The sequence below is a fragment of the Kogia breviceps genome, chromosome X (assembly GCF_026419965.1).
Source record: "Kogia breviceps isolate mKogBre1 chromosome X, mKogBre1 haplotype 1, whole genome shotgun sequence".
In the NCBI taxonomy this organism is placed as follows: domain Eukaryota; kingdom Metazoa; phylum Chordata; class Mammalia; order Artiodactyla; family Physeteridae; genus Kogia; species Kogia breviceps.
In genome coordinates, this window is record NC_081330.1 from 97,677,686 (window position 1) to 97,690,613 (window position 12,928).

At 38.7% G+C, this 12,928-nt stretch overlaps 1 pseudogene; it reads right to left on the reverse strand.

Moving 5' to 3' along the window:
• Positions 1-8,392: 8,392 nt before the first annotated feature.
• On the reverse strand, positions 8,393-12,172 carry LOC136793387 (tigger transposable element-derived protein 1-like; annotated as a pseudogene).
• Between the last annotated feature and the right edge of the window lie 756 nt (positions 12,173-12,928).

Sequence of the window (12,928 nt, forward strand, 5' to 3'; positions counted from 1 at the left end):
CCCCCGATATAACATCTACAGCCTAATTTCACTCCACAATAAAGTCATGAATTTACAGATTCACACATAAACATATATGGAGAGGGAAATCATATATGGTGTCCTTGGGAAACATTTGCTAGATGTGTATCTTATATACCCACAACTTAATCTTCATTAGCAGGGGCAATTGTCTTTTTAAAAATACCATAGTAGGGAAGTTTTAAAGAATAAAAATTATGAATCAAGAAGAATCAAAGAGGTAGAAAAATGCAGAGGAAATGGCACTCAATAAAAAGCTTGAGAAGTAACACAAAATGGGGACAATTTAGGTTGATTGAATGATGCAAGGTAGAAGAAAGGAAGCTCAGCAAGATAGATAACCACATGCGTCTATGAATAAGAGGTCCTCAAAAGGGAAGGAAGAGTGAGAAGAGGGAAAGGCCGAGCAGTGACCTGGAAGTGGATCTGAGCCAGAGGAGTCGCCTAAGAGAGGCTAACACTGTGGCTGAGTAAGAAGGTCTGGGTCATAGGAGAACACTGTTCCCAAGTAGAGGTAGCCATTGAATTAATTCTCTTGGGCATTTATCTGAGAGCCTTCATGGGTGCTTGAAGATAATTTTGCCCACATCAGCTACTAAGGAGACTTGACGCTCAATGAGAGATACCTTTGGGTACATTAACCGCCCTGCTAATGGCCTAACCTCTTTGATAATGTCACATATACAGTTCTTTTCCCTGACTGGCTTTGAAGTGCCCCTGCCCCCGCAATAATTGCATATTGTTTCTCTTACCTTGTTGCTGGGAAGGAAGGAAAAGAGAGAGGGAGGGAGGAAGGAGACAGGAGGTGCAAAGAGCAAACTATAACTCACTCTTGGTAACTACTACAGCCCATGGACAAGCCAGTGCTGGTATGCTGGGAGTTACCAGCAAAGTAAAGATGTCCTGTTCAGTTCCCAGGGCCATATGCGCATACTCTGAATTACCTTGATCTTCAGTCTGGAAAAGGGGACTTGAAGTGATCCAGGACTTGGAGTCCATATCCAATTTGTAGCAGACTCTTTGGATCCTTGCTGGAAAAAACAGGGATAGCAGGATGAAACCCACCAGTTATCATTAGTCATCAAAGGGAAGAGAACTGTTACATCCAGTTTTTCCAGGTAATTAACATGAAGTCATGTAAGAGCCCATGGTGTGAAATGGGTACTACCATGGAGAACTGATCTCAGCTCTTTAGGGTCTTCATTTCAACGTAAACTTTGATAAACAGAAGAAAAGAAAGCAAATATGGTATCGTTTGTTATTTGGATATTTTAAAACTTTGCCATGCTGGAAATTACTTCTAAGAGTATTAAGATACCAATGTCCATTGAAATGATCTAATTTTGGTGAATTCCAAGTTTTCATGGGCCATAAACTGCTAAATCCTTGGGGACAGGTTTGTATATCTGGTTTGAAAACCCCTTTGTATCCAGAACATGTTGTACTAAATAAACAAATAAATATACCTCTGACATCAACGGGAAATGCCCTGGGCAATTTTGGAGATGGGCATTGACAGCATCGATGGCAGCGTCCTAGTCTAGCACACATAAATTCAATTACGATGGAATAAATTCAGATATGATGGAATAAGCTATAACCTGCAGTGGTCTATTTTAGAAAACTTACTATTATTTGTATTAGAAAAAACTTTAATGGTAAAAATATAGTAATTAAGGACTTTAAATTTTAAAAATGCCCTAACATTCCAGCAATTCCTAACATAATAGAAGTAATTAAGATAAAATTGGAAAGTGAGTGAATTGGTTTCTTCTACAGGTCTTAGTTTCCCATTTTTAAAATAAAGGGCACAGGCCAGAAAATTTCAAAGTTTCTTCCTGGTGGCAAGAAACCAAGATCTCTAAGTCTGTGTGTGAACATAGGTTAAGGGTAAACTCTCTTGCCTGCAGCCAGAGCTCCTGTGAATCTGGCATTCCATCCTTATCCCCTATCGCACTCCATTTTGCCTTAACTCACCCAACTCACCAGGAACCCCTCTACTTTACCAGGACCAATCTTCTCAACCCTTTTTTGGACCTTGGCCAGGCTACTCCCCTCATTTGAATGTCATCCCTAGATCACCCAAATCCCAGTTTTTTCTTCAAGACACAGCTCACTGTTTGCTTCTTCTATGAAGCTTTGCCTGAATAGATCAGCTCTGGCTCTTTCATTTCTCTGAGCTATTGTTTGTATCATCTATAGTGTGATTACATATAGTCCACTATGCACTGTGGATGTTTCATTTAGTTTAAGAGCTTGGACTGTTGAACCAGGCTACCTACACTCAAACCTCATCTATACCACTTATTTACTCCATGATCTTGGGCAGTCAGTTAACCTTGATTAACCTCTCCATGTCTTGGTTTCATCACTTGTCAACTGGGGATAATGTGATATGCACTTCAGAAGTTCTGTGTCATGGAACCATTTCTGGTCACATCATCTTAAGTAAATCCACTGAGAATGTTTCAAGAAATGTGTTCAGCATTCTACAAGGTCAACACTATATAACATTTTTGTGGTCTATTGAAAAATGTGCACAGTATTATTTTAATACATTCATGTCCATGTAAACATTTTAAATACAAATAAATGAATAACTCTTAATCCCACCATCTAGAGATAATTATTGTTTAAACTGTTGCATTTATTCTTGCAGATATTTTTTCACAAATTGTGGTAGTTTTAAAATATGTCCAAAAAGTCTTTAACACTCCTTCCTTCAAAAGGTGGAGCCTAATTTCCTTCCCATTGAGAGTGGGTCAGACTTGGTGACTCTCTTCTATCTATTAAAATGTGACAAAGGTGAGGGTGTGCAATTTCTGAAACTAGGTCATAAAAAGCATTGCCTCTCTCTTTTTCTTTCTCCCTCCTTCTCTCCCTCTCATCCTCTCTCCCACTTTCTTTGTCTCACCACTCTCTCTGTGGGAGCCAGCTGCCATATGGGGACATTAAAGCAGCACAATAAAGTGGCACATATGGCAAAGAACTGAGGCCTCCTGCCAACAGCCACATGAGTGAGCCATCTTAGAAGCAGATCCTCCAGCCCCAGTCATGTGACATGAGCAACCCTGATCTGGAACCCAGCCAAGCCATTCCCAAATTCCAGACACACAGAAGCTATGAGATAATGTTGTTTTAAGCCACTAAGTTTTGGGGTAATTTGTTGAGCAGCAAAAAATAACACACACACACACACACACACACACACACACACACATACCGTGTGCTCTCCTGGCCCATAGCATTAATCACATACTGTATATATAGCAATCCCATGTTTACCTGTCTTTCCACCTCTAGAGTAGAAGCTGCTTGGGGGAAGGGAATGTTTAGTTCTCAGCTGTATCTCCAGGACCTAGCACACTGCCTGCCATATTGTACAAGTTCAGAGAACTCTGATGCATAAATGAGAGAGTGAGTAATGTGGAAATAGGAGGGGAAGGGGAAGACCTTTGGTGAGAGGTGTGGCTGTGAAAGGGAAGTAGTAGGACCATAGTGAGTTGGAACTTTAAAGTCAAGTGAAGGAGGACTGGTCCAAAACCTGGTCCTAAAACCACCTAAGCTGAAACTAAGGGTGTACCCAACATTAGGCTTTGGACTTTTGAAATAAAGACAAAATCTGCATCTGTCTTGGCCCTTGGAAGGCTAAATAAAGAAATAAATAAACATATCATTTCTGATATCTTTATATTTGCATGTAATCAAAGGTCATGTGATGGTATAGATTACCCTAATATTTAGTCAATATAACACTTGTGAATGAATAACACATACAATTCTGATTTATTGTTATTATCAGAATGTTCACATCCAAATTCTAGATGTATTTGGAGGTAGGAATTCTAGATATAACCTGGAGTAAAAAAACTCATGTGCTTTACATATTGAAATTCTTTCAAATTGTTTAAATATAAATGCATATTGATCTTCCCAAAAGTTAAATACTATGACAATTAATAATGATGTGAAAGCTGTTAATTTTATATTCAAAGACAATTAATAAGAATTTTCAAATAGTTAAATAAGTGGGGACATAGATTGACAGTTTATACCATATTGAGAGTATTAGTTGATAAATTAATGAAGAAGATTAATTCCTCTCTAAACCAGCAAGCATTTTATAAAAATTTAAATACAAAGCCAAATAATAGAGATTAAACTATATCATAAGTCTATCTTTTCAGGGATTGTTTACAGTGCTATCATTTATACTATTAAACAAGATAACATGTAAGACTGTTACTGAACAGTTAAGAAAACATCTTTCTCAAGCAATACACAGAGCTTTTTTGAGGGGGACTGCTTCAACTAAAGTGCACCACCATGACCAAAGTTCAAGTACAACAGATAAGGAATAGATATCCTTAGCCTTAGCTGGTTACTAGTAGAGAGAAAGGAAGGCTTAATAATGTGGTGGCAGCCTCACCCCCAGTAGAATCCTATGTTGACAGAAAAAGCCTCAACATCTCTTGCTTATCCACCAACTTCATTTGAAAGTGAGCATCCATTTGGTACCATAAATGTGTATTATAGTGATCACACAATCAATCAAGCAGCTGATAGTACCTGAGAAAATGTTGTCATGATCTGAAACACGTTTCTGATCCATAATGTCAATCTTGTGAAAGTTCACTGTTAGATTCTTCATAATAAATATTTTGGTACATTTTCAGATTTATCCTTATGATCTAGGAGTTCATTTTATGATGACGATTTTCAGCCTTGCCTTCAGCTTTGACTTAATATGATTTTTTAACACTGGCCTTTTAGTATTTGGCCAAAATGTGTATTCAGTGAACTGTAATGAAAACCATGCATGGGTCCTGACGGGAAATAGATAATCCCTGCAATGCTTGGTAGAGGTCTGTGGCTCCAAATTTGAATAAAGGGAAATCTTGAGTGGGTTTTTTGGTTCCCAGAGGAGGGCTGGCATTGATGGGAAGGTGTACCTACCTCACTTACCCTAATTAACGGAATAAGAGAAGTGAGATGGGGTCTCCCTGACACATGACGTGGGTCAGGGGGTAGGGAAAGGGTATTACTATGGGGAGGCACACTTGGTATCTTCAATAGGCCAAACAGTGCTGAGAGGAGATGCAAAAAAGAACCTTATGATATTGCAGTAACAAAATTAAACCCCCTTCTTACTTAGATGGGGCTTCAGGCAGGACCTCCTCATTCCAGATTTCTCTTTAGACCAAATGCTATCAGCATGAGGACTGGAGATGTTTGGGTGTCTACTGACAGATGCAGGAATTAATTAAGCATAGTAGTGGAGGTGCTATGGGGCTGCAGGGATTAGAATCCCCAGGGTCACCAGGTTGCCAGTGTGGAGCTCAGCTGTCCAGACCCCTAACTGCTTACCAGCTGCTTACTTCTCCTCATTGTTCACAGAGATATTTGAAGCAGAATAAAATTTACCTTCCAATTGCACAACATGCCTACCTGAACTTATCCGGATATTTATTGAGCACCTAATAGGAAGAAAACTGATATTCAAAAGAGCCCTTGGCATTGTCATAGAACAAGGTGATCAGGAGTCTGAAATATGGATTGCATCAGCTCTTTGACTACATCAGCTTTTTGACCTTGGGCAAGTTATTAAAAAGTCCTGAGTCCTAGTCTGCTGCATCTGTAAAATGAGATTAAAACTCTGACAGGACAGATGAACTGTAGCTACCCATCGTTTTCAGCTGGAGTTCTCAAGTCTCCTCAACCTTTTAGCTATTTATCTGGCCTCACCCACCTCGTGAAGGTCTTTGGATTGTCTTCCTGGTAGAAAATATTCAAGTTTGAGGAGGGATGTCAAATTGGGCATAAGCTCTGTTCATTCTGGATTCAAGATTCAGGCAAATCAGGAAGCGGCTGGGGTCTGTTTAAGGGCAGGCCAAGGAGCTAACAGGAAAGACTACCTCCCAAGAGAGGGCAAAGTCCAACCAGTTGGACTCAAGACCGAGGGGGCAGCAAATTTATAGTATCACCAAAACTCGGATCAAAATATTTTAGTTAGGGCTTCCCTGGTGGTGCAGTGGTTGAGAGTTCGCCTGCCGATGCAGAGGACACGGATTCGTGCCCCGGTCCAGGAAGATCCCACGTGCCGCGGAGTGGCTGGGCCCGTGAGCCATGGCCGATGAGCCTGCGCGTTCGGAGCCTGTGCTCCGCAACGGGAGAGGCCACAACAGTGAGAGGCCGAAAACAAAAAAAATTTAGTTAACATCTTAGTGTACTCAACGATGGAAAGTGTACACTATTATAGTACTTGCCAATTTGGAGATTTATGAGGGTTTAGGGAGGTATCCCTCTGAAGTGTCAAAGGCTTAATGTATTATCTTATAGATCCTCTCTATTCTTTTAAACAATATTTAAGTTGGTTCCCAAACTCTGGGATAGCAGGAAGCTTATATAAGCTACTAAAGGCAACTGACATCCATAGCAAATAAGTTATTTGCTTAGATTTCCTGGGCAGGGGCTGTTTTCATCAGGTTATGTCAGAACAGCCACCGCCTGAGGAGGGAAATTTATTTATGTATTTACTGAGAGCTCCCTATGAGTAAAGTACTAAATAAATAGTGTGCTTAGACAAGGGATCACAAAGGCAGCAAGATGTGAGCCCCGCTTTCAGGTTATTTGTACTTTAGTTTGACTAAAAGTAACAATAATAATTTATATCTCTGCGACATTTTCCATTTTTCAAAGAGTTTTAATACCTATTCTCATTTCATCCTCAAAGATTCCTATAAGACAAGTACAATTAACTCCACTTTAAAGATGAGGAAACTGGGGTTCCAAGAAGTAAAGACATTTTTCTAAGGTCATGAAGTGAATACATAATCACGATTCAAACCCAGGTCTTCTGACTCTTGGTTTAATGGTCTCATGTACCATAGCTGCATCTTCAAGAGGAAAATCTATGCCTTTGCTAAATCAAGGTGGAAGGGAAGGAGCAGAAAATGTTCTTGCTTGATTTCCCCAATCAATCAGGGCCCAATCAGGGCCTATTATAATCCATCTGACCCTGGCAAAGATGGCATGCAGGGACTAGGGGAAATAGAGGACTTTTTTTCTACCATCCAAAGGCTTTCCAATTAACTGCATGTTAAGAAGCAAGTGTTAAAAAATAGAAAGTGTTAAGAAGACTTGAACTAGACCCAATGAGGTGGTAACACATTCTTACAATATGATGGTCCTTGTCCTTATGGGGCTTAGGGTGCCTTTCCTGTTCACCTTTATATGTCCCGGTGCCTGCCATAGGGTCTGGGACATAGTAAGTATAGGTACTCAATAAAAAATATGTTGTGTAAATAAAAGATCAACAGGAGCAAACAGGTAACCATGAAACACACCTTAGTATATACTGTAATTTCAAACATGATAAAGAAGGAATCACAAAGCAATAGGAATTGGATGCTTATCTAACACAAGGGATTTGGAAAATTAACTATTTGTAGAAAATCAAGTTAGAACCCTATTTTATAATATAATCTCATAATGTCAAGTAAACACCAGATGAATCAATGAGTCAAATGACAAGAACAAAACTATTTTTTAAAGGCAGAATTAACCAGAAATTATAATTTCATTAATTTCTGACTGACAAGGGATTTCTAAGTATAAATATAAAGTAAGAAATCATACTATAAACAGCTAACAACATGATTACATAAAAAGAAGATTTGGTTCTTGATTTTAAATGTTAAAATTTCTGTATGTCCGACAACACCATGAATGTCATTTGATGAACTAGGAAATATATAATAAATAAAAACAAATATTAATCATTTAATATATTAAAATATATAAAGCATGTAGAAACCATCACTTATGCAAAAAGCTAACAACCCTATAAGAAAAACATAAGTACACTAAGAAAAATGGTCAAAGGACATAAGAAACTAATTCATAGAAGAAAAAAATGGAAAATAGCTGAAAAAATATTCAACCTCGCTGCTAATCAAAGAAAAATAAAAGAATAGTGAAATATTTTTTACCTACTATATTTGTAGAAATTTAATTACAATGTTTGATACTATCAAAAGCATGATGAAACGGCCCTCCTGTAAAATGATGGTAGAAATTAAAATGGTACAAACTTTCTAGAACACAATTTGGCAATTGTTACCAAATTTTGTTCATGTGCATAGTCTATAAATCAGTACAGGTATACCTCCCAGATATTGTGGGTTGGGTTCCAGACCACCGCAATAAAGCAAGTATCACGATAAAGCGAGTCACACGAATTTTTTGGTTTCCCAGTGCATATAAAAGTTATATTGACACTATAGTGTAGTTTATTAAGTGTGCAATAGCATTATGTCTTAAAAAAAGACAATGTACTTGGCTTATTTTAAAAATACTTTATTGCTCAAAACTAATCATCATCTGCGCCTTCAGCGAGTCATAATCTTTTTGCTAGTTGAGGGTCTTGCCTCGATGTGGATGGCTGCTGACTGATCAGAGTGATGGTTGCTGAAGATTGAGGATGGTGTGGCAATTTCTTAAAATAAGACAGTGGTGAAGTTTGCTGCATTAATTGACTCTTCCTTTCATGAACAGTTTCTCTGTAGTATACACTGCTGCTTGATAGCATTTTACCCATAGTAGAACTTCTTTCACAATTGGAGTCAATCCTCTCAAACCCTGCCACTGCTTTATCAACTAAGTTTATGCAGTATTCTAAATGCTTTGTTGTCATTTCTACAATCTTCACAGCATCATCATCAGGAGTGGATTCCATCTCAAGAAACCACTTTCTTTGATCATCCATAAGAAGCAACGCCTCATCCATTAAAGTTTTATCATGAGATTGCAGCGATTCAGTCACATCTTCAGGCTCCACTTCTAATTCTAGCTCTCTTGCTATTTCCACTCCATTGCAGTTCCTTCCTCCATTGAGTCTTGAATCCCTCAAAGTCATCTATGAGGGTTGGAATCAACTTTTTCCAAACTTGTGTTAATGTTGATATTTTGACTTCTTCCCATGAATCTCAAATGTTCTTCATGGCATCTAGAATGATAAATCCTTTCCAGAAGGTTTTCCATTTACTTTGCCCAGATCCATCAGAGGAATCACTACCTATGACAGCTATAGCCTCACAAAATATATTTCTTAAATACTAAGTAAAAATTACTCTGGCTGTTGTTCTAGCAGGCATGAAAACAACATGAATCTCACTGCACATCTCCATCAGAGCATCTGGGTACACTGTCAATGAGCAGTAATATTTTGAAAGGGATCTTTTTTTCTGAGCAGCAGGTCCCAACAGTGGGCTCCATATATTAAGTAAACCATGTTGTGAATAGATGTGCTGTCATCCAGGCTTTCTTGTTCTATTTTTAGAGCAGAGGCAGAGTAGATTTAGCATAATTCTTAAGAGCTCTAGGATTTTTAGAATGGTAAATGAGCATTGGCTTCAACTTAAAGTCACCAGCTACATTAGCCCCTAACAAGAAAGTCAGTCTGTCCTTTGAAGCCAGGTGTTGACTTCTCCTCTCTAGCTATGAAAGTCCTATATGGCATCTTCTTCCAATTGAGGACTATTTCATCTACATTGGAAATCTGCTGTTTAGTGTAGCCAGCTTCATTAATAATCTTAGCTAGATCTCCTGGAAAACTTGTAGCTTCTACATCAGCACTTGCTGCTTCACCTTCCACTTTTTTTCCCCCACAATGCTACTCACTTTATAATTTTAATCTTCACACTGCTCAATTCTAAAAGCTTCAAAAACATTTTAATTGAAGTATAGTTCTTGTACAATATTATATAAGTTACAGGTGTACAAGATAGTGATTCACAAGTTTTAAAGGTTGTACTCCACTTATAGTTATTATAAAATATTGACTATATTCTCTCTGTTGTACAATATATCCTTGCAGCTTACTTTATACCTAATAGTTTGTACCTCTTACTCCCCTACCCCCATAGTGCCCCTCCCCTCTCCACTGGTAACCACCAGTTTGTTCTCTATATCTGTGAGTCTGCTTCTTTTTTTAATATTCACTAGTTTGTTGTATTTTTTGATTCCACATATAAGTGATATCATAAAGTATTTGTCTTTCTCTGTCTGACTTATTTTACTTAGCACGATGTCCTCCAAGTCCATCCATGTTGCCACAAATGGCACATTTTCCTTCTTTTTCATGGCTGAGTAGTATTCCATTGTGTATGTGTATATATATACCCACATCTTCTTTATCCATTCATCTCTTGATGGACACTTAGGTTGCTTCCATAGCTTGGCAATTGTAGATAAGGCTGCTATGAACATTGGGGTGCATGTATCTTTTCGAATTAGTGTTTTTGTTTTTTTCTGATATATACCCAGGAGTGGGATTGCTGGGTCATATGGTAGTTGTATTTTTAGTTTTTTGAGAAACCTCCATACTGTTTTCCACAGTGGCTGCACCAGTTTACATTCCCACCAACAGTGTACAAGGGTTCCGTTTACTTCACATCCTCGCCAACATTTGTTATTTGTGTTCTTTTTGATGATAGCCATTCTGACAGGTGTGAGGTAATATCTCACAGTGGTTTTGATTTGCATTTCTCTGATGATTAGCATTGTGGAGAATTTTTTCATGTGCCTGTTGGCTATCTGAATTTCCTCTTTGGAAAAATGTCTATTCAGTTCTTCTGCCCATTTTTTATTTTTTTAAATTTTTAAATTTTTTTTGGTATGCGGGCCTCTCACTGCTGTGGCCTCTCCTGTTGCGGAGCACAGGCTCTGGAAGCACAGGCTCAGTGGCCGTGGCTCATGGGCCCAGCAGCTCCGCGGCATGTGGGATCTTCCCGGACCGGGGCACGAACCCGTGTCCCCTGCATCGACAGGCGGATTCTCAACCACTGCGCCACCAGGGAAGCCCTGCCCATTTTTTAAATCAGGGTTTTTTTTTTGATGTTGAGTTGGTATGAGCTGTTTACAGATGTTGGATATTTTAAGCTTTTAAGTTTAGTTAGGTCCCATTTGTTTATTTTTGCTTTTATTTCTTTTGCTTTAGGAGACATCCAAAAAATATTGCTACAATTTATGTGAAAGAGTGTTCTGCCTATGTTTTCCTCTAGGAGTTTTATAGTATCCAGTCTTACATATAGGTCTTTAACCCATTTTGAGTTTAGTTTTGTATATGGTGTTAGAGAATGTTCTAAGTTCATTCTTTTACATGTAGCTGTCCAGTTTTCCCAGCACCACTTATTAAAGAGACTGTCTTTTCTCCACTGTATATTCTTGCCTCCTTTGTCATAGATTAATTGACCATAAGTGCATGGGTTTATTTCTGGGCTCTCTATTTTGCTCCATTGATCTCTGTCTGTTTTTGTCACTTTGCACTTTTATGTTATGGAGGTGGCTTCTTTCCTTAAACCTCATGAATCAACCTCTGTTAGCTTCAAACTTTTCTTCTGCAGCTTTCTCACCTCTCTGAGCCTTCATAGAATTAAAGGGGGTTAGGCCCTTGCTCAGGACTGGGCTTTAGCTTAAGGGAAGGTCATGGCTGTTTTTTTTTGTTGTTGTTGTTGTTGTTGTTGTTGTTGTTGTTGCTGTTGTTTTTAGCTGCGTTGGCTTTTCTTTGCTGCGGGCTTTCTCTAGTTGCGGTGAGCGGGGGCTACTCTTCATTGCGGTGCACGGGCTTCTCATTGCAGTGGCTTCTCTTGTTGTGGAGCACGGGCTCTAGGCACACGGGCTTCAGTGGTTGTGGCATGAAGGCTCAGTAGATGTGGCTTGCAGGCCCTAGAGTGCAGGCTCAGTAGTTGTAGTGCACGGGCTTACTTGCTCTGAAGCATGTGGGATCTTCCCGGACCAGGGCTCAAACCCCTGTCCCCTGCATTGGCAGGCGGATTCTTAATCACTGCACCACCAAGGAAGCCCTCGTGGCTGGTTTGATCTTCTATCCAGACCACTAAAACTTTCTCCATGTCAGCAATAAGGCAGTTTTGCTTTCCTATCATTCATGTGTTCACTGGAGTAGCACTTTTAATTTTCTTCAAGAACTTTTCCTTTTCATTCACCACTTGGCTGTTTGGTGCAACAGGCCTAGCTTTCAGCCTGTCTCAGCTTTCAACATGCTTTCCTCACTAAGCTTAATCATTTCTAGCTTTTGATTTAAAGTGAGAGAGGTGTGACTCTTTCTTTCACTTGAACACTTAGAGGGCATTGTAAGGTTATTAATTGCCCTTATTTCAATATTGTGTCTCAGCGAACAGGGAGGCTCAAGGAGAGGGAGAGAGATGAGGGAACGGCTGGTTGATGGAACAGTCAGAACACACACAACACTTATTAAGTTTGCCATTTTACATGGGCATGGCTTGTCATGCCACAAAACTTTTACAATAGTAGCATCAAAGATCACTGATCACAGATCACCATAAAAAATCTAATAATAATGAAAAAGTTTGAAATATTGAGAGAACTACTAAAAAGTGACACAGAGACATGAAGTGAGCAAATGCTGTTGGAAAAATGGTGCTGAAAGACTTGCTGAACACTGGGTTTCCGCAAACCTTGTCTTTGTAAAAAAAAAAACAAAACAGTATCTGCAAAGCACAATAAAATGCAATGCAATAAAATGAGGTATGCCTGTAATTTTGCTTCTATAAAATCACCCTAAAGAAACACAGATGCAAAAAGATGAATATACAGTGATTTTCTTCATAGGCATCTTGATAATAGTGAAAAATATGTAAACCCAATACTCAACACTAGGGAATAGTTAGGCAAATGATTCATAAGACGGAATGCTAAGCAGTCATTAAAAATCAGGTTTTAGAATATTTGTTGAAATACAAAATATTTGATATGTCCAAAAAAGATTTAAAAAGAAGACCACAGGAGAGTATTATAACATGATACTATTATTTTGAAGGAGAAAGAAGGAAGAAAAGAAGATAGAGAGAAGGAAAAGAGAAGAATA